Below are 23,599 nucleotides of genomic sequence, written 5' to 3'. Positions count from 1 at the left end.
TTGAACCACACCAAATGGGTACCAATTACGGATTTAAAATATCAAAATCTGCATGAAAAGACACAGTCAGTCCACAGGCCACGCGACGGCGTGGGTGGCGGTTTCCGGTGAACGGAAACCTAATTTTCCGAGAAACTCCAAAAATTACCAAATTCTACAAGCAAGTAGAGTTCAATGAGAGGAACAACTTTTATACCTGGGCTGAAGTCCAATTCGGCCGGAGAATCTTTGAATTGGGTGCTCTTGATTCGACTCCAAAACAGCTCCGCCACCACCAACCTTGTTTGGGATTTGTTCCTGGGCTCAAGAGGATGCTATAGGTGGTGGTGATCGAAGGAAATTATTTCAGAAATGGTGGATTTGAAGCCACGGTGTCGTCGCCCCTTCCAATGTGGGTATCACCAAATCAAAACCAAATATCTTAAATTTTGGGGTGTCATAGGTAGAGGGAACGATAGGGAATGTTTTCCCTGTGATTAGTTGACTTGGTTCGCCGGAAAAATCGATGAAAAACCGTTGGAGAAGGTGAAGAGGACCAAGCGGGTCGAAAAATGGAAACGGGCTGAATGGGGGGTCTGGGTTCCCTTCCTTCTCTCTTCCCTCATTTCCCTTCTTTTCTCCTTCTCATTAGCCTTTCCTTCTCTCCTCCCCTTTCCCAATTGCCAACCCCCTCTCCTTTCTCTACCCCTTATCCCAATCTCAAACACACACATTGCGCAATATCCACACTCCAACAAATCTGGAGCCTTCCAAATCAATAATTAAATTACCATTTTTGCCCCTAACTTTGTTCGTTAATAACTCATTCGTTATAACTCTGTTTCACAAACTGTTTGCGCCTATGCATTCATGAGATCGAGCTCCAAATATGTCAAATATGATCAAATATATAAGGTTAAAATACGTCCTCGTATAATTACGTTAAGCCAACTGGGGGTATTTTCATTTTTTTTCACTTATCGATAAATTTTACGACGTGAATTATAATAATTTCTTGTAACAAAATTATAAAATTTCTCAATTAAATTTTCATAACCATAAATCGATTTATTTTCGATTTTCTCCACAAATTCATAATTATGAATATCAAATTCATATACTTAAATTTTTTTTTCAGGGTATTACATTCGACCCCCATTAAAATAAATCTTGACCCCGAGATTTCAATCACTGAGTAAGGACAAGGTATTTAAAATCAATCCGCAGTACCATCAATATTGAATGAAATCAAATTCTTATTCTATGATTTCATTCATATCAACAAGTGAACCACACTAACGATATTAATCATATAGCCATAAGATACAGGTGCACCATCAGTTATGTCCACAATATCGAATCCAAACAAGGACGACTCTTGACTTTGGCAACCAAATCAACCAAATTTGTAATTACAAGCTTTCCCCCATCAATCCTTTTCCTCAAACGGAAAAAAAAAAAAATCCAAGAAATACATTATATGTGTCGCACAACTAGCCAATCTTTAGCAGAGTGACACAATAGCTAGGTCACAGTTATTTCTTTCATTCTTTCAATCCTATATATTAGACCAATCATAGCCTCGGTTTATGATTTCATTCCCGTTTGTAAAATCATCGTGACTTTGACAAATATTAAAATTTCCAACCATAATTATCATTGGCCATAAGATTTTAAAATTTCAAGCCATAATCATTATTGGCAAAACAATGATTTCTACCATCGATTAACGAAAAGGGATTAGAATTACTCCCACCATTCCATTTATAGTGAATGAAATCATAGCCTCAGTCTACGAGTTTATCCAAGCTCAAAATAAAGAAATCAACAATTAAATCATCGTGGTTCTTACCCATATATCTCAAATTCCCAACCATAATTATTGGCAGAACAAATATCGGAAATTTTAGCCATACACATTGGCAAAATAATTGTCACATCCCAGCCCGGGCCCCCACCACATCTTGAACTCGACTCCACCATAGCACGATATTGTCCGCTTTGGGCCTCTACCACACCCTCACAGTTTTGTTTCTAGGAACTCACACGAGAACTTCCCAGTAGGTCACCCATCCTAGGAATGCTCTCACCCGAACTCGCTTAACTTCGAAGTTCCGATGGAACTTGAAGCCAGTGAGCTCCTAAAAGGCCTCGTGCTAGGTAGAGATGGGAATATACATATAAGGCTTACAAGATCGACTCCCCTAGGCAACGTGGGATGTTACAATAAATATCAAACATCAAGCCACAATCCGCATTGGCTAGATAAATATCATAATTTCAAGCCAAACCATCAAAAATGGCAAATCAAATATCGAAAATTCCTGCCAAAATTCTTGGAATTTCAAATCACAATTACTCACCATCATGGGCAAAACAACAATTTCACCACCTTTTTCTTTTACCCAAATCAGTGACTAGTAGACTGGAAAAGATTGTAATATACCTGGCCAATACACATCACACATTTTTCTCGCTTCAGTAATTCATTCTCGCAACCCACACATGGAGCTCCTCCCTGGAAACATTGGGTCTTTGTGCCCATTCAATTATCTCTCCACATTTCACAGGTCATTTCGCCCAATTCAACATCCACAGGTCCACTTTGCCCAATCAAACATTCCTCCCATTCCATAGGACATTACACCCAAATCAACATCCACGGGGCCATTTTTCCCCATCAAACATTCCTCCTATTCCATAGGACATTACACCCAAATCAACATCCACGGGCCTTTTCGCCCAAACCAACATCCACAGGCCTCTTTTTTTGCCCAATTCAATTATTTCTCAATTGCACGGGGATAATACAACTTTTCCATCTACTTGTCACAATTTCACAATCATCTTAACATTCAAAATTTTCATAATGAATAACATAATATCAACCCAATTCAAGATTAATCCGAGACTTTAATCAAGTGCTTATCTTCAAAGCTATAACATGAAATATGACAATTTAAAATTTTGCTACTCCCATTCAATTTAATTCAATTCATGATGATTAACAATATATGCATTCCACATAAATTCCGTCATACTCATAGAACTTATAGAATAATGCAATATTAATGCACTTCATAAGTTACATCCACAACTTAATAATATCGCATATTGTAAGGTAGGATCATTTGCTCTGATACCATTTGTAACGTACCGCCCCGCAATATTTATTTTCAAGAAATAATTCCGAAATAGGCCCAATTCAATGCCCTTGTTTGTTTTACTACCATTAAACACTATTCTTTATTTAAATTTCCTAATTACTCACAAAATCTAAAACCAAAATTTACTTACCAAAAACATAAGACTTAATTTCATCTTATTCATCGAATTTCTTTTCTTAAATCAACTTCCCAACAAAATATAATTCTTGATTATTTAAGGATGCATCTAACCCTTGTTAGACTGTCTACGTACCCTTGAGCATGATCAAGCCTTTCGTTGTTCACCATTCATCCTTTTATCCATTTCCAAAAATACTCTAATAACGGCAATAATCAACATTAGATTTCACAATCGAACTACACCAAAAATAATCAACAAGTGCAATATTAATGCACTTCATAAGTTACATCCACAACTTAATAATATCGCATATTGTAAGGTAGGATCATTTGCTCTAATACCATTTGTAACGCACCGCCCCACAATATTTATTTTCAAGAAATAATTCCGAAATAGGCCCAATTCAATGCCCTTGTTTGTTTTACTACCATTAAACACTATTCTTTATTTCAATTTCCTAATTACTCGCAAAATCTAAAACCCAAATTTACTTACCAAAAACATAAGACTTAATTTCATCTTATTCATCGAATTTCTTTTCTTAAATCAACTTCCCAACAAAATATAATTCTTGATTATTTAAGGCTGCATCTAATGACACACCCCGATCAAGATCAGGGCATGCTGGCCATGCGGAAGTTAATAAAATAATAATGGAAATAATAATACGAATAAATAAAAACTGGTTTTGCATAAAGTAATAACAAGTGCAAGTGTAAGTGTGACGCTAAGTTCAGATTATAAGGCCTAAAGCAGTCCGGGAGAAAATGACGCAACAAAAGTACACCCGAAGGTGGTCCCACGCTGGTGATCGTCTATCAGATATGCCGGGAAAATCCTCAGGGAAACCACCAAACGTGCTAGCCAACTAGAACCTGGAGGGCGCAAAACAAAAGCGTGAGTGGGCAAAAACAAAGCTTTTCGAAAACCATTTAATAAATAAGTTCTAACCCCTCGCCGTAAAACCTGTATACTTCCCAGAAAATAGATGTATATATATACACACACACACACACACATACCAATGCTCAAGAATATGCTATGCCAAAACCTCAAAGTAAAAATGCAAGTGCTCAGGTAATAACACATCAATATCATATAAACTGTTAGCCGGAGTCACCTAACGTGACCTGTACGGCTGAATCTAGAGCTCAAATCTCCATCTCACTAACTAGACCTGCACACGAGTCGGAACCACCTAAAGTGGTCTGTACGACAGGCCTGCGTGTAACATATATATACGCTCAAGTGCTACGATCACGTGAAGGTTGTGCGAATAGTCGCGGGTCACCTACGAGTCGGAACCACCTAAAGTGGTCTGTACGACAGGACTGTGCACCTAACTTGGATCCAGGCTGAGCGTGTGGTGCGGGACTGTGCCCAACTCTGGGCAGGAGCACTAACACCGGGGGTGCAGGTTATGAGCTCTCTATGCATCTCAAATCACTACTGAATGTAAACATGAATTACACTTACCTGGCACTTACCTGTGCGTCCGCAGCACCAATGCATACACATATAAATGCAACTAATCATGCATAACAAATGGCAATATAATTTATGGCATATAACGTATAAACGCTTTAAATCAATTTCTGGGAAAATATAAATATATAGGTATATACGGAAAACCAAAAGCCCACTCACTGGTATGTGGAAGGGTCGTAACCCCCCTGCCTCGAGTGACCACGCTCATCCTCGGGATAGGATTCACCTATATGCGAAACTGAACTTTCAATTCCCTTAACTCAGCGGGAGCCATACGATAAGGAGTCAAGGAAATAGGATTAGTACCTGGAAGCAACTCAATAGTGAACTCCATGTCTCGGTCTGGTGGTAAACCAGGTAAATCCTCAGGGAAAACATCGGGAAAGTGTCTGACTACCCTCACATCCTCTATTCTACTAGAAGCAGCCTCATCCAACACCACATGAGCTAAGTACCCCTAGCAACCTTTAGATAACAACCTTTTCGCTCGCAAAGCCGAAATAACACCATGTCTCACCCCACTCTGCTCACCCACAAAAGTAACCACAGGTAGTCCAGGACGATGGAACGTAACTATTTTCCCATAACAATCAATATTGGCACGATTGAAATGCAACCAATCCGTGCCCAGAATCACATCAAAGTCAACAATGTCTAACGGGATAAGATCAGCTGGCATAACCACATCCTCTACTATCACTGGACATCATGGGTACACACGATCTACTATACATCTCTCCTCTCTAGGCATAGCGAACTCTAAATCATACCCTAGAGGTGTGGGGCGAGGTTGTGTCACTTGAGCAAATGTATGAGAAATCACAGAATGTGTAGCACCACAATCAATTAATACTCTAGCAAAATAACCAAGGATATTTAACATACCCATAATCAAATCCGGATTGTTCTGAGCATCCTGCAGAGAAATATTATGAATACGCCCCTGGGTCTGTTGTCGTCCACCTCGACCTCTGCTCGTCTGGCCGCCACGACTCTGAATGCCACGCCACTGTCTGGGCTGACCAGACTGCCTCGAAGACCCCGCATTACTCTTAGTAATCTCCAATTGCTGAATCTGTCCTCCATGAAACCACTGAGAACCGCCTACTAGAGCTGGAGGATACGACGTATAGCCGCCAGAATACGGAAGATAACCGCCCTGGGAATATGGGTCCTGGGGATACTGATACTGTCCCGAGGCATAAGGAACAGCATCGCCCTGATAGTAGTAGGCACCACCTCGACCTGTCTGCCCATAACTACCCGAACCCTGAATCTGCTGAATCGGTACAGGTGGCGGCAAGAAAGTCTGTTGCGGCTTCTGTTGCTGACTCTGGGGACAATTTGCAGCCCGATGTCCCATCTGCCCACAAGTAAAACAACCACTGCTACCTCGTCTACACTCACCAAAGTGCCGATTATTGCACCTGCGGCAAACTAGGGCCCTACCTCTACCAGCATCACCCTGTCTCTGGCCTCTAGCACCACCAGCAAACCTACCTCCACGTCCCTGACCGGTGGCGCTAAAACCACTGCTAGAAGAGCTAGAACTAGTGCCACCCCTCTTGAAGTTCTGTGTCCTACGAGGTCCGAGTGACGCCTGACCTTTACCTTTATCATCCTTCTTCTGATTACCATCCTTCTCTTCCTCCTCACTCTCACTCGGCATATTTTCTGAATCCTCAATCCTCAGTAGAATCTCATAAAACTCCTGGTAGGTATCACAGTGGGTAGTGGTCGTCATCGAACGCCACTTCTTCTTAGTGCCTAAACGGAAACGACGAAACATCTCCGCTGGATTACCAGCAACATCTGGATGATAGCGAGACAAATCAGTAAACTTCCGATAGTACTCATTCGCTGTCAACTTCCCCTGTCTCAACTCAGTGAATTCCTGCTTCTTTCAATAAATATACTCAGGAGGCACAAACCTTCTCTTGAACAACTCTCGGAAAACATCCCAATCAGTCCTCTCAACTGGAGTTAAACGACGAAGTTCCTGCTCCCACCAGGACGCAGACTCCTTACCCAAAAACCACGATGTCGTCTTAACCCACTTCTCAACTGGGAGATTCCCCTGGCTGTGCAAACCACGAAAAGTCTTCTCAATATGCTCTAACCATCGCTCAGCACCCTCATGACCCTCGTTACCTTCGAACTTATCCAATTTCAAATTATACATAGTCTCCAGAGGAGTCCTCTGGGGAGGGCGGATCGCCGACTGAATAGCTGTAGCAATAGCTTCCCCCAGCTGAGCAATATCGGGGAAACTAGGCTCAGCAGAGCGACGTGGTTCCCGACAAGGCGGCATAATTCTGACAGAAGACACCAAAACCATTAGAATACTCACAAAAGCACAGGATTGCCAAACCTAAGCTCTGATACCAAACTGACACACCCCGATCGAGATCAGGGCATGTTGGCCGTCACGTGGAAGTGACGTAACCATGTGCACAGTGCGGAAGCTAATAAAATAATAATGGAAATAGTAATACGAATAAATAAAAACTGGTTTTGCATAAAGTAATAACAAGTGCAAGCGTAAGTGTGACGCTAAGTTCAGAGCATAAGGCCTAAAGCAGTCCGGGAGAAAATGACGCAACAAAAGTACACCCGAAGGTGGTCCTACGCTGGTGATCGTCTGTCAGATATGCCGGGAAAATCCTCAGGGAAACCACCAAACGTGCTAGCCAACTAGAACCTGGAGGGGTGCAAAACAAAAGCGTGAGTGGGCAAAAACAAAGCTTTTCGAAAACCATTTAATAAATAAGTTCTAACCCCTCGCCGTAAAACCTGTATACTTCCCAGAAAATAGATATATATACACCAATGCTCAAGAATATGCTATGCCAAAACCTCAAAGTAAAAATGCAAGTGCTCAGGTAATAACACATCAATATCATATAAACTGTCAGCCGGAGTCACCTAACGTGACCTGTACGGCTGAATCTAGAGCTCAAATCTCCATCTCACTAACTAGACCTGCACACGAGTCGGAACCACCTAAAGTGGTCTGTACAACAGGCCTGGGTGTAACATATATATACGCTCAAGTGCTACGATCACGTGAAGGCTGTGCGAATAGTCGCGGGTCACCTACGAGTCGGAACCACCTAAAGTGGTCTGTACGACAGGACTGTGCACCTAACTTGGATCCAAGCTGAGCGTGTGGTGCGGGAGGTGAACATCACGTGAAGGACTGTGCCCAACTCTGGGCGGGAGCACTAACACCGGGGGTGCAGGTTATGAGCTCTCTATGCATCTCAAATCACTACTGAATGTAAACATGAATTATACTTACCTGGCACTTACATGTGCGTCCGCAGCACCAATGCATACACATATAAATGCAACTAATCATGCATAACAAATGGCAATATAATTTATGGCATATAACATATAAACGCTTTAAATCAATTTTTGGGAAAATATAAGTATATAGGTATATACGGAAAACCAAAAGGCCACTCACTGGTACGTGGAAGGGTCGTAACCCCCCTGCCTCGAGTGACCACGCTCGTCCTCGGGATAGGATTCACCTATATGCGAAACAACTATAAAAACGTTAATTTTAAAGCACATAACCAACCTTTAGAAATAACTTCTCATACAATGCTCAAATGAGGTGTATGAATACACCAACGTGATCTACTCAACCTCAGGAACATCCCCATATTTTTAAAATAATTTTTCACCGTCGCACGCGCCGGCCACACGCAGGCACGTTCCTAGCACGCTGACGCCGTCAGGAATATTCCGTTATCCCTAACGGTAACCGTCAACGGCGTTAGGAATATTCCGTCAGTTTTGACGGAATATTCCGTCGTCTTCTCCGGCGCCGGAAAATCGAGAAAAATTCAAATCGTCCTATCTTCTTCGTTTTTCAACCAAATTTCACAAAATTGGTACCAAAATGAAGCTTACAACGAGAGGAACAAGACCATGAAATCTCGCTTGGAAAATACCCCCAACTCCGGCCAACCTCGATACTCGTGATCCCGACATCCAAAACCTTCAAACGAACCACCCCGAGCCTCCTAGGGACCTCACCAAGCTTCCTACAAGCTTGAAATTCCCAAAAACATAAGAAATTACGTGTGCATGAACAGTACCCAAAATCGGGTATCCCGAGTTCGACGTGAAAACGAAGGTATCCTTACCTGAAATGAGTATGGTTGGACTCCTACGAGCCTCACGAGCATGGATATGTACTTTATTTCTTCGATCTGTGAAGGTTTGATGTGTTTGTGTGTGTGTCCGTACGTTGGAAGGAAAATGGGAAAGGAAATGGGAGCTCGGGACAGGTGCAGGGATAGGGGAAATAGTGAGGGTGAGTGTGGGGAGGAGTGTGGTGCAAAACCAACCACACGAAGCCAAAAAGAACAACTACACAACGAAAAATCATCCTAGGGGCAAAATCATCTTTTCACGCGTACGTTTTTAAAATTTCCGGGACGGGCTGTTACATCTAACCCTTGTTAGACTGTCTACGTACCCTTGAGCATGATCAAGCCTTTCGTTGTTCACCATTCACCCTTTTATCCATTCCCAAAAATACTCTAATAACGGCAATAATCAACATTAGATTTCACAATCGAACTACACCAAATGGGTACCAATTATGGATTTAAAATATCAAAATCTACATGAAAAAACAGCATCGGCCCACTGGGCACGCGACGGAAAACTAATTTTCCGACGAACTCCAAAAATTACCAAATTTTATAGGTAAGTAGAGTTCAATGAAAGGAACAACTTTCATACTTGGGATGAAGTCCAATTTAGCCAAGAAACACCCTAAATCGCCCTTGATCCACCGGAAAACCCTTGAATTGGGTGTTCTTGATTCGACTCCAAAACAACTTTGCCGCCCCTCAACCTTGTTTGGGTTTTGTTCCTGGGCTCAAAAGGATGCTATAGGTGGTGGTGATTTAAGGAAATTGTTTCAGAAATGGTGGATTTGAAGCCACGGTTTCGTCGCCCCTTCCAATATGGGTATCACCAAATCAAAACCAAATATCTTAAATTTTGAGGTGTAATAGGTAGAGGGAACGATGTTGAATGTTTTCCCCGTGATTAGTTGACGTGGTTCGTTAGAAAAACCGACGAAAAACAATCAGAGGAGGTGAAGAGGACCAAGTCGGGTCGGAAATCGAAAATGGGCCGAAGGGGGTTCCAGGTTCCCTTCCTTCTCTCTTCCCTCCTTTCCCTCATTTCCTTCCTTTCTTCTCCTTCCCATTGGTCCTCCCTTCTCTCTTCTTTTCCCGATTGCTAGCCCCTTCTCCTTTCTCTCCCCTTTCTCCCAATTAAAACCACACATGTGGCACCATATCCACACTCCAACAAATCTGGAGCCTTCCAAATCAATAATTAAATTACCATTTTGCCCCTAACTTCGTTCGTTAATAACTCCTTCGTTATAACTCCGTTTCACAAACAGTTGCGCCTACACGTTCGTGAAATTGAGCTCTATCCAAATATGCCAAGAAATATGATCAAATATATGAGGATAAAATACATCCTCGTATAATTACGTTAAACCAACTAGGGGCATTTTCATCTTTTTCACTTATCGATAAATTTTACAACGTGAATTATAATAATTTCCGATAACAAAATTATAAAATTTCTCAATTAAATTTTTATAACTATAAATCGATTTATTTTTTATTTTCTCCACATATTCCTAATTATGAATATCAAATTCATATACTTACATTTTTTTTTCAAGGTATTACAAAATGTACCTAACAACGACTTTTTTTACATTCTATTTTAATAAAAAAAATTAAAAATATATATGAAATCATCATAATAAGAGATGCATAAAAATAGGAGGAAAGAAAGGGAATGTGGTAAAGAAATAACATGAATATCCTTCTAATAAAATAAAATGAAATGCAATTAAACTCCAAAATTGTAGAGAAAATGTTTAATCAGATTTTCAAAAGGAACAGGTGTTTAGTCTATGACATTTAAAAATGAGGGGTCTATATCAAAACGCCCCATGCAAATATGTCAAATGCCGGAAAAAATAATATGAAGGCCTATAAGGGTGCAAACGTTTTTAAGCAGCTAGATTTGATGTGGATGACTCACAATAAATGAGGCCAACCGAGCTCATTGGTGGAACCGGGTCATAAATGGCCCGTTAACTAATGAACAAATGAAGCAGATGAGTTACAAAATTTGAATTAAACGAAGGTAAAAGAAAATTAGTTCATTTAGTGTGTCGTCTCAGCCAAAAAAATTTGTCAAAAAATTTAAAAATTCTCACGTGACTTCTTCCATACAACGTTTCCGTCGTCTAGAATTTTCCCAATTGACAGCGGCGAGGTATCATGGATGACATACTTGCTTCCACACAAAATCAACAATGAAATTTGTTTAAAATTTAGGGTTAAGGAAACCAAAACCAGCAAGGGCAGGAACTCTACACAAAGGCTCCGACGTGAAAGCTTCCTCCAAATCGACGATGGAGGTCTGCATACTTAGGGTTGAGGAACCAACGACAATGACAATAAATTTGGGGTTGTGGGTTTCACTTGAGCAATGACAAAAACTATAGTAAGTAAAGCTATCCTTTGTGTTCAATTTGTTAAATTAACTTAGCGTTCATGGTTAATAAAAGCAAGCTTGTTGATGAAATTTGTGGAAATTTTTTAAAGTTAATGAAAATTTGGGGAAATTTAGAGCTAATGTAGGGTTATGAATACTTGTTGACAAGTTGTGTTTAAGGTTTATATTGGGTTGAGTTGGAGTTATTTTGTTGACTTGGGTTGAGTAGGGTTGATGAAAGCTTGTTGAAGTTTATGAATGGACTAAATTTGACTAAATTCATGAAGCTTTGTTTAGGGTTAATGTAGGTTGATGAAGAAATGTTAACACGTTCTGTTTAGGGTTTGTATATATTGTTGAGTTGGTCGAGTTGTTGGGTTCATTTGTGTTTATGAATTTTTTTTGAAATTTATGAATGCTTATACTGTTATGTGTATAGGACATGATCAATGGTGTGAAACTACCTAGAGAGGCTAGGTGAATAATCTATCACAAGCTGGGTAATGTGGGAAAAATTCAATGACGACTAGAAGGCAACATTTAGGGCTTGGTCATTTAGCGAATATTGACAAGTTGTCTTTGAGTGGTCAGTTGGTGCATGAATTGTCGCTATGTAGGTAACAATTGAAATTGGTCTAGTTTAATTTGCCAATTCAATCTTGATAGGGGCCAAGAATAATGTTGTTGTGAATTTGGATTACTTCCATCTTGTTCATGACTTGGACAAATTCAACAATTATCCGTGGGGTGCATTGAGCAACTTCAAGACAACCTGTAATTTGCTGATTTTAAGAGAATGAGAGGAAGCATGGATGGGGATAAGGATAAGAAGGAAGAAAGAAGCGGAAACAAGGGGTTCAAGGATCTGGATGAGGCTATAAAATATTTGCATATGCTTTTTCAGGTAATATGCAAGGAGCCAAAAATAATCCCAAAAATCATGGAGGTGACACATAGATTTTTGGACGAGAAAGACGAGATTACCCTCAAGGCACACCGGAATTCTCATATGCATGCAACAGACAATAACAGCTCAATTAAGGAAGAGTCAAAGGTGATCTTTATGGAATTCATTCAATTTCCCCTCATGACTCCCTCATTGATTTTATTCAATACGGAGACCTCCAAAACTTCCTATTTAATTTAGGAATAATTACCATGATAATTGCAAGATATTATGTGAAAAGTGATCTTTATGGAATTCATTCAATTTCCCCTCATGACTCCCTCATTGATTTTATTCAATACGGAGACCTCCAAAACCTCCTATTTAATTTAGGAATAATTACCATGATAATTGCAAGATATTATTTCACATAATATGTTGCAATAATTCACCCAATTCCACCTATATGGCCGATCATTCTCCACCCAAATGGCCGGCCACCCTCCTATAAATACCCCACTTATCCCATTAAAATGCTGAGCCATTTGCTACCCACAAACTCCTAAAAGTACATTCTTTTCAAAATACTAACTTTGACATTGAAGATTCTTCAGCCAAAGCCCCTTATCCATCATGGGCGTATGAGGCTTTTGGCCTTAATCGAATGTTTATTATTTTGCAGGTGCATTTTCGTTAAAGCAAGAGACGCCTGAAATTTGCATCCATAAATTGGTGCTTTCATTGAGAGTTTGATTCACACGCTCAAAGAAGACTCTCGCATTGAAAGTTTCTCATTTCTCGTGCATTCGTAAATTTTTCGTACATTCTTATTCCTAGAATTTTTTAATTCTTTGAATAAACGTAAAAGAGAAATACAATGACGGAAAATTCGGAAACCACGACGAACGAAACTTCCTACATTCAAGGTTTTGGACCAAATGATGGAGATTGCGACGTAGCCTTACCACGATGATCCACGAGACTCAATGCGACAGCAAGAGGATCGGCATTAACCCCACGAGGCACCACTGTGGCAACCACCATGGTAGTAGCTACCGTAGCAGCCCATGGCGAGCCCTCTACCCATAATGAGCAGGCTACAATGCAGCAGTGAGCCTAGGCCCGTGCCACAAATTCAACCTTCTCTGCGCCAATTTCATCTTGTGAAATTCAAATCAATAACTTGCTACTTCAAAGTTACACAAATATAACCCAAGTTATCACAAGCCAAAACCATTTTCACCAATATATATATATATATATATATATATATATATATATATATATATATAATTTGCCCTAAAGCCAATCATAAGATGATACATTACGAACATTTCACATATTAAGTTAATCTAGTTCAATTTAAGGACAAAGATTATTGTTTAAAGCCGTCTCATTAAATGTTATACGCTTAAACGATAAGTCCAATGAATCTATACTATCATTAAGAGAACTCTCCTTGTCAACTTTTTGCCACTTTTTTTCCTATTTTGCCCTTACTTTTGATACACAATATTGACTTAAGGAGGGCAAAATAGTAATTTTGCATCTTTTGAACTTTTTGCCCCTTTTTTCCTATTTTGCCCTCACTTTTGATACACAATATTTACATAAGGAGGGCCAAATAGTAATTTTGTATCTTTTGAAAAAATGACAATCATATCCCTATTTTCCCTATTTTACCCTCACTTTTGATACACAATATTTTTTCATACAGGTAAGTGAAATCATGATATTTTTTGGATAGTTTGAATGAACTGAAGCGGTTGTGCTTGAGGAGAACATTGGAGGAGGTGGACGGTTGAAAAGGCTTTAATTTTGTACCTTTTGACAAAATGACAATCATATTCCTATTTTTTCTATTTTACCCTCATTTTTTTAGAAAATGACAATCATATACCTATTTTTCCTATAACAAAAAAATATGCCCTTATTAAGATAAATTGTCTCATCATCATTGTCTCATACTTTTTTTTGTTTTTAATTTTAAAAACTAATCATACTCCTTAATAAAAAATAAAAAAACAAAAAAAAAAAGAAATTATTCACACACACAGTGTGTGCTCGTCTTCTAGTATGTACTTAAAAGAATGTAATAAAGAAATTAGACTCACGAAACCTTTCTGTTCAATATACATATCCTAGACGGTTCTTTAGGACCCAAGTCTACCGATAGACTCGGCTAATCACAATGGTTGGATCTTCGGCAGCACAAATCATCCACATATTTCATCAGCAGGAGACAAACGCACATGAGATTCCACCCTAGCCTATATGTATGTGGGAAAATGGATCAGGATCCTCTCCTAAGCTAAGGGTGAGGATCGTCCTGAGCAAGCTCATCGGACCGTTCAAATTTTATCCAACGGCTACAAATATGAGGTCCTTCTAAAAATTATAATAATTGTAACCGTTGAATAAAATTTGAATGGTTTGATGGACTTGCTCAGGAGAGGTTCCTGAACCCGGGAAAATGACTCTGACTTCGACGTGGATGAGGTCCCATAAAATTGAACAGCAACAAAGCAAAAAGCATGCATCAACCACAAAAAGAATTGGACCAAAAAACAAAACAGCCACAAATACTTAAACATCTTCGCACCCTCTTTCAAACTGTCTGCTGCTATTTGTCGTCAACATCATAAATTCTACTGATTAGTGTCTTTTTGGGGAATTCAATACAATTCGTATCATTCAGACATTTAGATATATTTCCAAAAAAAAAAAAAGATAATTACATTAAATTTATTTAAATTACAAGAAGATAGATGCGAACTCAGATGTAGACGGTGGAAGACACTATCTTTATTAATTTGGCTAAACTCATGTACATACAAAAATAAATTACGGCATGTATTGAATGGAATCACTCGTATTATTGCCATTTGTCAAATAATGAAAAGGCTAGTGCTTAGGTAGGAAGAATTAATGAACAATTAAACCGCGGTTAGGCAAATTATAGACATTATATGTACTGATGTCTGGAGATTTTTGATCCAGTATATGATATATAAATAATATTAGTACTATATGGTGACAAAGGGACAAAGAAAATAAAACAAGATGAAAAATAAGTAATAAAAAACGAAAGAAAAGAGAATGTGGAAATAGAAAGTGTCCCCCAGTAGAGGAACCTAATGTTGGGAATGAAACGGACCTCTCCTAGACCACATTTAATATCATTTCAAACTTGTACCAAACTTCACCACTATACTTTAATTAGTTAATATTAATTAATTAAGAAAATGATTATTGGCATTTCAAATTCCTCATTCTACACTTCACACTTTCTATATTTAGAAAGAAAAATACATTTGTAAGGAGTTTAGAATAAAAATTTTGGAGTGCCAATAACACTTCTCTTAATTAATTAATTAATTAGATGACTTGAGAGGCCCCATACACATTACACACTCACATACCACGTAAATAATCACATTTGAATCTTATGATATCATATGCAAGTAGCTTTTTACCGTAATGATACAAAAGAGTTGAATTCTTACATAACGGCGTGAGTATGAATTTTGTCGATAACCAATTTAACAAAATATTGTTTGACAAAAAAAATATATAATCTAGTGTTAGGTTTGTTGTTTGTAGGATAAGCTTCTCATTTCTCTCAGTTTGTTTTCTAATATTAATTGTTATCAGGTTGTGCTGATCACGTTTTTGCTTTTGTAGCTGTGTTTTTATATAATTAATCTAATTATTTATTGTCATCGCAAAAACGAAAGGTGCAAAGCACGTCGTGAATTGAATGTTGGTGTGTGACCACATTATTATTTCACTTTGATCTACACGTATGTCTCTCATTTGATACTTTAAAAATCTCAAAACTCATTAAACCATCCATACATCCATAATGCTTGCGAAATAGCAAGCAGCATTGCAGTTATATTTAAATGTAACTAACAAAAAAAATTATAAGTACTGTTCTTTTATAAGCAGTGATAGTGAGATTTCATTTACAAGAATCGAACAAATACAAGAGGTGTCATATGGGTACATATTCTTTATTAATTAATTTCTTGATTTGGTCAGAAATTCGCACAAATGAGATAAAACTTCTACATGACTACCACAAGAACCATGCGAACTAGAGCAAACGATACAAGTCTGTCACAAAGACGATAGATGCAGCAGATTAGCACTAAATGCTCGATGGAACCATTGCTAAGTATGGATAAATACCAAATGTTTTGAAAGTGATTCCAAATAATCTCAAATTTTTAAAACATTTTAACTAATGCCTACTTTACATTTTGAAAATTGGATATCTTTTAGGCTACTAATGTTAAGTAATGATATGCACATATATTGAAGTGGACCTTCGCTCACATGTCACATATATATACATATATATGGAATCTTGAAATCCCAAATCCACCTTTTTTAGCCAAAATTTGTATAGCTTTAGAGGTAACATGTCTCTCGACTATATATGGGGTCGATTTAGGGTTCATATATAGCTCTAGAGGTAGTGAAAACTAGTTTGAATATTTGTCCACCTTATTCATTCCATGCTAGTGAAGTCATCCACTTAACGTTGTTGACTTCAAACGTGCCGAATTTCAAAACATAAAGTTGTAATTTGGAATATCTTAAAAAATTAGAATTAATTTAGAATCACCACTAAAAATTAGGTACTTGTATAACTGTACTAAACTATAAAAACTCTACTATTATACCAAGTACCCAAATCCAAATAAGACTGCCAAACTAGAATAAAAAGGAAAACTAATGAAAATATTTTGAAAACTTTGAGTTTTAACATAAAGATAAAATAAAGACTAAAGTGAATAGTAGCATGATTGATTTTTTAGTGTAAAAATATGATTTTTTGTTAAAGTGAACAGTACCCGGAACTTTTCGTTAAAATTCCCTATATATAAAATAGGAAGTAGGAGGAAAATCATTAACTGTGTCCAACCAAAGCCACCCTACATGGATTATAAAACGCAGGGAAACCCAACCGTAGCTAAGACAGCATAATGAAAGAGGTCAACTTGCTTTTCGATCTCCTTGGATAATAATGCCACAAATCTTGGTTGGGTGGATGAAACAATAATTACAGCACAAAAAGTATTTAGTTATGGAGATCGACTGGGGGTGGGAGGGAGGGAGGGAGATGGAGTTTGTCTCCCCCCGAACAGTCCTCACCCTCATGTTTGCGTAATGACTGTCGCCTTTCCCCGACATATGGCCGCACCCATCCACCATTTTCCAAATTAAGAATTTGAGGCCACCAACTGTTAGAGTGTCTAAACTGTATAGAATTTCATAAAATTATGTAAAGGTTATGTTTGGAGTTCAATATTTGCTCAAACTGTAAGGGCCTGCTGCTTTGTCTCAACTCCCAGTTGCTCGGAGGTGAGAGAAACTGGGTTAACCTTTGGTGTAAACAGATAGTATAATTATTGTGAGTGAGTGAGTGATAGAATAGGCTGAATAGTAGAGGCTTGTAACTCGATTAATCTCTCATCTCTAATATCTTGCCAACGCTTGTTCGCATCCTGAAGTTTGTTTTTATGATATTTGTCTGAGAATGCCAAACTGTCTTTAATCTTATTACACTATTGGGTAATACTCGAGAGATTAAATTTACAAACTAAATGACATGTCATCAATAAGAATAAACACGTTTATCAACATGTAAGTAATAAACCAATTATCATCTGCCAAATGCTTTAGTGTTCAAAACTTTATCTACAAATTCAATCTCCCTAGCATTACATGGCTTTAAAAGTTTTAAAAGTACGTTAATAAGTGAACAAGACTTGGGCCTAAATACTTTCAAGCATGGTCGGCGAGCCGTCTACTGGCTAAATAAACGTATGTAATACTCACTCTTACGTTTTAGGGTCGCTCACATATGAGTCTATGAGAATTCGAAGCACAAAGTCCCACCGATGATGGATTAAACTTTGAAAGGACTTGTAAAGTATTGAATCACACATCATATTGCTAATTAAATTTATGTTGAACCTTTACTTGTGCTAGATAGGGTTTGTGGTGTGGCACTCATGACTTGTGAACCCTATCATCTATTACTTCTTGTTGAAATAGCACACAACGACCATATCTCTGAGAAAATTAGAGTTTAAATATTCTAATTTAACTCCAACTAATATTGAGATTTTTTGCGTTAAAACCTCACACTTGTCATACTATGCAAGTGGATCCTTTTGGCCCCGCACCATGATGGTGGGTCTCTTAGATCTCTCAAATGTAACCCACTAATTGGGTCTCACATAAGGGGTTATGTTAAAATATACCACATCGACCATATCTCTGGAAAAAAAAAAGAGTTTAAATATTTTAATCTCACTTCAACTAATTTCAACTAATATCGAGACATTTTGTAATAAAACTCATATGATAACTATCTTATGGACAAATTGTATACTATTTGAATACATGACAATTGTATATATCACCAGTAATGTCACTGAAACAATATATTTAATTTTAAGAGAATTTATCTCCTCGACTAGGGTTGAGTGTTTTATTCATACTATGAATCATTTGATGAAGTATTTCAAATTAAAATCAAGAGTACATATTTATGTATAGTTTTTTCCCATTAACCCTCCAATTTCCATCCATTATCCCATCTTGCACTTGACATGAAAATGTAATTGGCACGCTCCTCTATCCACAAGTTCCATCCAAGAAAGTGAAGAGAAAAATTTGACAAAACAAAAATACAAGAAAACCCTCAAATAGTCAAAGTTTTACCACTTTGGTCGCCACTTTGGTCGACATATTTACTATTCAGATCAGCCAAATTTATAATTACACCATCTCCAACCGAATAGGCTATGTTGAGCTTCTGTCCAGATTATAGTTTTGTAAGAAATTATTTTTTAATGAACAATGTCAAGTCATATCTGTATACATTTTTTTTAATGTACAGTGCCAAGCCATAATTATATAAAATCTCCAACTCAATGGGGCTATTTTATAACCCCCTCAATAATTTATTATTTTAAGTTTGTCCTATTAATTGTTTTAAGTTTGATTTTGTTTAAGTTTCATGTTTAAATATTTTAATTTTATTTGCACGTTAACAACTTAAACATTAAAATGAGGTAAGATAATATGGAATGGTGAAAATGATGTGAGAAATGGTGGAGAAATGATTTAAGTATTTATAGGAAAAAAATTAGAATTTTTTTAATTTTGTTTTAATTTCATCTTTAAAAAAGGCTACATGATGTCAACTATTAGCACAGTTGGGCCCAACTTTCAAGGCTAACTGGCTGGCTATGTTTGGTCAGCCCTCTGGCCATTTGGCTATATTTTGGCCTGGTGGGTCCCCATTTTTTTTGGCCCAGCTCTCTATTGGAGATGAGTTATGTGTCAAAACGAGCTATGTTTTGGTCTATAGCCTTTTGGCCAGCTCGGTTAGAGATGACCTTATAAGTTAGAACCGTAGATTTTTTATTTTTATTTTTTTGAGAAAATTATATTATCTACACTAAGACCATCTGTAATTCTTGGGTTAAACCTAAAATTTTTAACCCAAAATTTAAAGGTTTTAACTCAGAAACAGTTTTTCTCCTCCAACCATTTTTTATTAAATTTTTAGCCCAAGATTATTAAATAATGAATTTAGGATAATTTTTTTTAAAATAACTTTTTTATATAAAAAAAATTATGTAGATTATCCTAATTTAATTTTATGAATATTTTAACCTAAAAATATTTAAATTCTGATAAATATTGAAAAATCATTAAATTGATACAATGAATCTTATGGAACACTATGAAAGAATATGAAACACATAAAAGAATTTAATTACTTTAACCATTGGATTTAAAATTTGAACCGTTAGATTCAATGAATTTATAAATATAAAACTAAAAAAATACACATATTTGTTGAGCCAGCCGCACTAACTGAGGGGGTAATCCTAGCCTAAATTTGTCTCATAAATGAGTTTTGGGTTAAAACTCATATTTGTCCAAGGGTTGGAGAACAAGTTTAGAACCTTATTTGAGTTTTACTTCAAGGATTGAAATAGGTCTAAGGGGTGGGGAAGTAAGCTAGCTAAGCCTTACAATGAGTTAACAATGATGTGGTTCAAATTTACATTTGGCGAGAATCGAATATAAAACCTCTTACTTACAAGTGAAGAAAAATATCACTATACATTAGTATTAATAACGTTAAAACACTAAATTTAAATCAAATCCTCTAGCATATGTATTAGTCCTATGTACTGTATATGCTGCACTGTACGAGTTTCCCTTTAATATTAATAAATTAATTAAATATGTCAGCCATGGCGGTTACTTTGTCTGAAATACCCCCAGCACAAAGTGAGAAGTGGGGTACAATTTGTAATAAAATTCCTAATTTTTATGGTACAATTGGTAATAAACTTCTTTAATTGGTCCCAACATAATAAGCCCACAAAAACAGAGCAAAGTGTAGATCTCCATTGCCAGATGAAATCTCCGTACACTGTCTTGAAACCAATAACGATTTTATTTTATTTTTTTTATTTTTAATTTGCTTTTTTATACGCTTTTTAGGCATGCATAGCAAAATGGCCACCTAGGTTAGACCTATACGGTGGTAGCTGCCACTCAACTCTCGCCGAAACGACACACGTCAAACTTGGGTAAGTGTGACTCACTTTTTCTGTTTCAATTACTGTTTGGCTGTCAAGAAAAACTGGTGAGAAAATTAGTGTAGTGTTTCTTTTCCACTAAACAGAGAGTACAGCTATATTAAATATATGTTACATAAGCAAGGTTTTAACTTTGTGATTTTCAAAACGGCGACACAGTTTTAATTCAATTCAATATATGCAGGTGGCCTTTTACTGTGTGGTGAAGAGGAGTTAAGTTTTTACATGACGACTTGGGTTCGAACTATATCAGTGACTAATCTAACATCTACTTCAATAAAATCTATTATTTTGGCAAAAAAGGAAAAAAAAATCATATAAATTTATATCTTTGGATTGTCGATCATCATTAAATTGATAATTCGATAACTATGTGACACGTTTTTCATAAAGGTACTTACATGACACAGTTGCACTACATGTATATAAAAAAATACATTACAAAGCTTTGGTTTTTCCTAAATTAATGTGGTGTACACCAAAACTACATCGATTGCAAAATTATGGTTCAAATTGGGCAAATGTGGTTTATACGTTAGTTCTATACAAGTACCCCATATGGCAAGCCGTCAATTTAAGGAAGGACTAGAACTTCAAACAATAGAATATATAAATTGATATAATTTCAAAACTCCATAGCCTAATTTGAAATAAATTAAAATCTCGTGACTAATTTTAAAATTGCCTCAAACTTAAAATATAATTTCACTCACATTATAAGATAATAAGATCATGTTTGAAAAAAGAAAAAGGATTGAAATGGTCCAATAATACTAGAAGGGTAGTTTTATTCACACTTATTTTTACTACTCAGACACCTCTATTAATTTTTTTTCTTTAATCTTTTTTCAGTTCATTCGATCCGACGATCGAAAATTAAAACTTGTGCGTAATAGGTAAAATATAGCACCTCAACAATCTTTGGACGTTGGGCAGGCTGGGATATTTTAATATGCAATTTAGTCTTGATTGGTATTATTTATTTTCCAAAAAGAAAAAAAGGTGGGAGACCTCTAAAGATGCATTGTTTGGTGACCGGGTCGTTGAATTTGTTGCACAATGATGTAAACGGGAACACGTAAACAATATATCCAGTGTTTGATTAACAATTAATTTTAAGCAAACAGGTTATTTTTAATAGTTTCAGAAATGACAGAACATCATATGCAAACATTTTTAAATTAGGGTTTATGTATCTAGCTACCTACAAGTTTAAAAGTCAAATCTTAAACCTTCTCTTTAGCACCAGATAACATGTATTAGCAGTAAAGAGTAATGTTAAATGTCAATGTGTTAGGTAAAATTTGACAAAGAAAAGGCTACCTACATACAATCTTTAAGGAAGGGGAAAGTAGAGCCTTGTGTTTACTCCCATTACTTTGTCTAAAGCCATCTTCAATCAAAATGGTTAAATATAATTCCGTCCATAATTATAGTCCTACAAAAAATTATTTTTAGGTTAGTGTCAGACCCATATGTCATCTCCAACCAAAGAGCTAGACATAACCCCTCAATAATTTATTAGTTTTAAGTTTATATTATAAATTTACTATATTTGGCTAACCTGATGTCATTTTGGCCGAATAATGGTCTGGTGAGTTTCATAGAAATATAGTCTAGCAATCGTTTAGATATGAGTTTTTGTGCAAATCAAACTATTTTTTGGTTTTTAGACCTTTAACCCTCCACATTGTAGATAACCTAAATTATTGACATATAAGAAGCAATATCAAAACTGAACCTAATCAAAAATTTATCAAGTAATAAAAAATACAGATAAATTATTCCATTTCAAGAGTTTCTCTCTCTCATGGCTCATATGATACACGTGGTACTACTCGAGCTTACCCACACTGTTCATTTGGATGCACAAATAATAATCACAAGGTCCGGAGTTCCAACACCAATTATCCACAAAACTTAGTTCTAATTATTAATTAGGTCTAGTTTGTGTTCCTAGCTAGTAGCTCCCTTTTGAATTAGAATAGGTCATGCATAATATATAAAAATGTTAAGAGCTTGCATTGTTGTATATATAAAATGTTGCCAACATTATTATATACACATCAAAATTTGGATTTGATCAAAGAAATGTGACAAAAGGTAGATATGATTACTTGAACCCCTCTCCTCTCCTCTCCTCTAGGGTTCATCCTTATTTCTAGACATTTGAAAACATATAATATCAAAGCTCTCGTAACTTTGACTTTTATTTCCCACAAAAACAAAACCAATAGGTCTCATCCAATCATATTTCTTTCATAAGAAATGTTAAGGAAACTTTTTTAAAGAGACTCTTTATAAATTTTTAATCACTTCACAATTTAACGTTAATTTTCGTGTTAATATTATAAAATATTGTGTCAAAAATATGAGACGCTTAATAAAAAGTCCTACCATTAAGAGAGCCTTCTTAGGCCATCTCCAACCGACCCAACCAAAAAGTCATAGAGCTAAAAATAGCCCGTTTTGACACGAAAAAGATTTCCAACTGAGGGCTAGGCCAAAGAGATCGTGAACCCCATCCGACCAAAAATAGGAGAACCAAGCAAAGGGCTGGCCAAGAGCAGCCAGCCCTATAACCCAGCCCAAGTACATGCTGACATCAGGTTACTATTTGACTTTTCTTTTTACGAAATTTAAAAAAAAAAAATTAGAATTTTTATTTTATTTTATAAATACCAAGCCATTTCTCACATCATTTTCATCATTCCATACTATCATATCTCATTTTATTTCAATTCTTCACCAATTTTTC

Source organism: Pyrus communis, chromosome 15 (assembly GCF_963583255.1).
Source record: "Pyrus communis chromosome 15, drPyrComm1.1, whole genome shotgun sequence".
Taxonomy (NCBI): domain Eukaryota; kingdom Viridiplantae; phylum Streptophyta; class Magnoliopsida; order Rosales; family Rosaceae; genus Pyrus; species Pyrus communis.
Note: the sequence above shows the minus strand (reverse complement) of the source record.